This window comes from Lepeophtheirus salmonis, chromosome 6, assembly GCF_016086655.4.
Source record: "Lepeophtheirus salmonis chromosome 6, UVic_Lsal_1.4, whole genome shotgun sequence".
Taxonomy (NCBI): Eukaryota; Metazoa; Arthropoda; class Copepoda; order Siphonostomatoida; family Caligidae; genus Lepeophtheirus; species Lepeophtheirus salmonis.
The window spans coordinates 57,178,452-57,184,181 of record NC_052136.2 but is presented as its reverse complement, the minus strand read 5'-3'; positions in this window follow the sequence as shown (position 1 = coordinate 57,184,181).

Here is a 5,730-nt window from a genome sequence, read left to right as displayed (position 1 = left end):
GATAGTTTGGGAGTTTATAAGTGATAAATAGTAGTTGGCGTGATTCACTTATTTGACTGATTACCAGATGATTTCGGGCCTTTTTTAACGTTTTTTTAAAGTAAAGGTTGTGTGATAGAATACGTGATATATGTGTGTTACGTAAAAATGTACTAAACCGAACCGTGGTACATCTCTGTACCGTATAAGCCCAAATAAATATACATACGTTCACCAAAATAAAATAAAACTAAAATTTAATTAATGGGATAGAATAAAATTCATATATCACACAAAATTGAAATTAAAACTTGTCGAAAATACTGAATGGTATATTTTGTTTATGAACAGACTATTCGTTTTTAAACATGCAAGTGATGTTTTATAACAGATAAAACACTAGAGATATCATAGTCTGAAGCACGTTTCGCATACAAAATATGATTAGCCTTTGTAATAGAGGCATTAATAATCTTCACCTTTTTCCCAGAGTAAACGGCTAAGAAAGCATCGTCCAAAAAATGTTACTTTTAAAGGTCGCCAATGGCGATATATATTGGACAAAGCGCATTGCATTCAAGGAGAAAATGATTGTTCCTTTCGTTTGTTGTTTGACAAAAGCTACATTGGCGTTTTCTTCATAATCTGTTCCTTCCAAAGCATTGAAAAGTATTTTAGATTTTAATTATTTTTCTAATGAAGATAAAAAGGCGTTAGTAAACGTTAAAGGATTAATTTGTTGAAAAACAATCAAAAAGTTATTTGTGTGTACAGTAAATTTAATTTACTAATTAGCTATCTGTCCATAATTATCAATTCATAAATTTATTGTTTATTTATAGCTTCGACAAGAAAACAAATTATCATTTCTTTAAATAGTAATATTTTGTTAAATTTTTGAAATATTATCAAAAATGAAAGCAAAACGCAACTTTTGACATTTTGCATTGCATAGTATTATATAAAAATATTTAAACGGATCATTCAGCTAATTAAAGCCATACACCACTATTTTTTTAAGATGATTTGACACCATGAGCTCCCCTCTTGGTTTCAAGTAATGAAGGGACATATAATATATGTGATGTTAAATCATGCGGTGATGAGCCGATAAATTATCTTTTTTTTCGAATTTTAAATCATGGAGTGCTTGAATAAATGAAGAATTATTTCGCCTTACACATACACGACTTATAAATATGTGGTCCTTTAAATAGCAGCTGATGTTCTCATGACTTAACAGAGGTCATGTTTTTATTCAACGGTATAAAGATATTTAAATATGTACTATTTATTTGGAGATGAAAAGTCATTGTCTAAAAATGCATTTATATAATGCATTACCATATTATTTAGTTGTGAAGTATACCATTAATGAACCAAACAATGTGCTTTTATACTTTTAACATAATATTTTTAAAATTTATAGTTGGATCACATTAGTTTTAGGCCTACATAATAATTAATAATTTGATTTAGTAGTTAGATATCAAAAGTCATTGATTAAATATCATTGTTTTAGGCTTTTCAAACAATGAGCTTTGATACTTTTAAAAGTTATTGTTGGATCATATTAGTTTTAGGCGTTCATTATAGTTAATAATTTGATTTAGTAGTTAGATTTCAAAAGTCATTGATTAAATATCACCTCTTTTCTTCTTTACATTTTTTGAGAAACTTTGACTATTTTTATATTGAAATAATTGTGATTATTTGAATTTTAAAAAATTGTAATAAATCTCTTCGACAATTTAGATACTTTTTTTTTTTTTGATCTATTTATTTAATGTCATGAGAATAATAATTAAAATATAAAACAATTCTAATGACAGTCATTTAACAATTGTTTTAATTTAATTCTGTTTTACGTATGAGAATTATTCTACAAATAACTAGATGTGCACTCGGCAGAGTTCAAGCCTTCCCCTATGATCATTTTTTCAACTTTTATTTTTTGCTATATAAAGTATTTATACTAAACTTACAAAAGGACACCAGATAGAGCTCTGTATCTCAATATGTTCCTAATTTATGGTCGATTATACATTCTTAATCGACGTTTTGTATAACTTTGACCACTCAAAATTTAATTGCTTCTTACTACGATCATATATAATCTTCTCACCATGCTTGATCAAAATCAATCTATAACTTTTGTCTTAATCTTGGTGACTAACAACACAACAAACAGAGGCAAAATCATAACCCATGTTCAAATTCGTTGGAGAGGTAACTAACAAAGAATATCCTAAATCATTTTAAAAATTTAGTGTACGTTTTATTAATAAATTGTTCCTTGGATTTATGATATCTAGCAAAAACATTGCAAACTCCTATAATGAGCTTTAATGTCCTTGCTATACAAAGAGCATCGTGAAATGTATTTTAGACTAATATTAGAAAACGGTCATTGTTCTTTCAACTCACATTGTTACTCATAGATGGAATTTAGCTGTTGTTTGGTTGAGAGTTAAAAAAAATAATTATTGTAGTAATTAAAATAAAAAATTATCCACTATTAGTTTAAGAAACTCGTCTGGGAATGAATTGTTTTTTACAAAAAATAACTTTGATTAAATATGATATTTGTATAGTGAGGGTCTACTGTATGTTAGTCATTACATACAACAGTATTTCCAGCGCTAGGTAATTTTGTCTTGGGACATTTTGCTTCAAGGATATTTTCCCATAATATATACATAAATGAGATTTTTAGGTTATTTTAATATTTATGATTAAAATTGATGTTAGTTTGGAATGTTTTAATCTAAATATGTGCTTTGTATTTCTATAAAACGCATATATATTGTTGTTTTTTGCTTTTTTGGGAAAATGTTGGAATCATGCCACCAAACTTCTACTATATAATGTATCCGAACCAGAGACAAATTAAGTAATACAATTAGTATGATATGAAAAACCAAAATATATAAACATGGCAATGATTCGAAACGAATGATTGCTAATCATTTCTCTGTTAGTAATTATTATTAGACATGATGGATTATTCATGTTAGAAAATACTCATGGATTGACGAACAAGCATATCATTAGGCAAGAGTATAATTATTTCAATTTGAAAAAAACAATAACTACTTATAAATCACTTTTATTTAAATATTAAGCCGAAATATCGTAGGAAAATGGGTTTCAGGCAAAATGTCCTAAGGCGTAATGGTTTAGGGTAAAATGCCCTGAGGCAAAATAGTTGAAAACAAATAACCAGACCCCGGTATTTCCATTACTTCATGAATTACTTTTTGACATCTGCTATTATGTTACTTTTATCTCCCACGTCATAAGTAGTAATCGTCATTGCATTTGTAAACCTTTCCTCTACCAAAAAGGGATGGAAAGTGACACAAAATAACATAATGTAGTTGGACAATATTTAACTTTGAAACTATGATTTATATAATAGTAAGGACATATTCCTTGTTCACTAATGAAAAATAATTAATTTTAAATTAAGAAGAGCAACGTTCCGAAGACGAATGAGATACAAGATTTGAATAAGTCAATAGTTGCCTATAACAAATATGATAACTTCTGATGTTGAGGTAAACAAAACATATCTTACCCTTGGATATTATTAGTGACGAAAATTGTGTATATCTTAGGCATTTTCACAATAAACTTAAAAGGATTTCGTAACCCTGATAATTTGAAGAATGTTTTGAAACAGAGCAACTTATTTGTCATGGGGTCTCATTAAATCAACTACAATCAGGAGTGGCAAGGAAGGAAGGAGAAAAAGAAAATAAACAAGGACATGGTTAACAATGATTCAGATGGTGATCCTCAGTTCTACCTTTGAGTCCAACAAGGACTTACACTTATAACTCTGCAAAAAAAAAAAAAACTCAAGGTTATTCTCTGTTTTTTATGAGCAAACACAAATGTTAAATCAGTTTTTGAATATTATTGAATCTAGTAGAAAAGGAAGTTAACTCCTGAGGAATTAAATAATAATGACAACAGTTGAGGGAAATAAAATTAATTTTCCATTTTACCAGTTCCAAAAAAAAAAAAACAAGCCATCTAAAATATACACACGATTTACATCTATATATGCACATTACTTTTTGCTAAAAAGCATTAACAATTTGGGATTTTTTTCGAGTCAAAGGTACTCATAAACACACCATTAGAACTTGGACAGAAACAAAAGTTAAAATTTATTTACATTTTTTAACATTTTATCGTATATAAGTATTTTTTAATTTAAATCATAAAAATTATCATTATGCTGTTGACATAAGTACAATGCAATATTTTAAAACCGTATATATCAAAGAGTCAGGCTAATTTTTTTAAAGAATAAGGTTTTGATGAGACATGTAAATTTAGATATCTGGAATTAAAACAGCAGTTTTCTAATACCCATATGAGTCAATACAATTTTTTACGCAAACCATTATAAATAAGAGTACAATCAATAGTATTTTTTTTAAAGATGTATAAAATGCTAATAAACAAATTTCGATAAAGATTGATTTCCTCACATTTATTTAAATACAAATTTAGTATTTACTAACATTTATGCAAAAATCATTACTTACCACGATATCGTTGAATGTTTATATTTCCAAAGAATTAACAGCAATAAATGTATCTATTTAGAAGTTATTCACTAAGTATTTTAAGTTTGATAAGAGATGAAGGGTCTATGATTCTAGTGTAGAAGAAAATGATTTCAATAGACTTCCATCTATCTAGAATTCAATGGTTGAGAGGAGTGCATAAAAGTGTTTTGAAGTTTGGTTTCGAACATCCCATTGTTAGCTACGAACAAATGTGATATTATTAAATACAGAATAGCCCTATAGCTTGAGAGAGCTACGTCATTGACATTATACAACCGGGCGAACTGTTATTATTTACCCATTGGAACACACAAAGTATTTAAGTCCATGACAGAATCTTGCATGAATTAGGAAAAAAGTTAATTATTAATTGAAATTCAAAGAACATGTTTCAGTCACTTTATCCACCCTCAGAATTTATGGTGAGCTCTAGGCAGTGATGGAAGCTGCTGCAGACACTCTGGATGTACTTGGTGTTCATGTAGGGCAAGGCCTTGTTGACAGAGGTATTCAGGTAAGTGGGTGCTGTTGTGGCGTATACTGCAGGCCTTGGACTCCACGTGTGCCTAGATGAAATAGTCTAGAGGGTTGAAGTCTGGCCTCTGCGGTCATTTTCCCAGATTTTCATGTTGGGCTGGAGCTATACTAGAATTTTTCTTGCCAACGATGAATTTGATTCATAGGAGAAACTTGGTGTCCAGTATTTTGCAATACTCATCGACACAGGATTCATGCCCTTCCCGTTGGATGCAACCAGGCCTAACCTAATCACTGAAGTAGGGTGTTTTATTGGAGACATATTGGAACTTCTCTGCTACATCCCAAATATCACTACTCGATCATTTTCCTATTGAAGACTGGGTCAACAGTAAAGGTCTTCTCATTAGAAAATATCGCAATGAGTTCAAAGATTCCCTTGAGGTGGCTCAAGATCTTTTTTGCATACCACACTCACTTTTAACTGATGGAGACTTGTTCATCTTCCTGGGTTATGTCAGCAGTTGAGGAATTCGGCATTTTTTATTTTAAGGCCGACTTCAGGCGGTTGATGGACTCGGAAGATTTCCTGGCTGATGTTGGAGAGTTTTTGAGGTTCTCCCCGACTTTGAACCTCATGTAGACATCGTAAATTGTCTTTTGCAAGGCCCAGTTTGCTACCAGATGG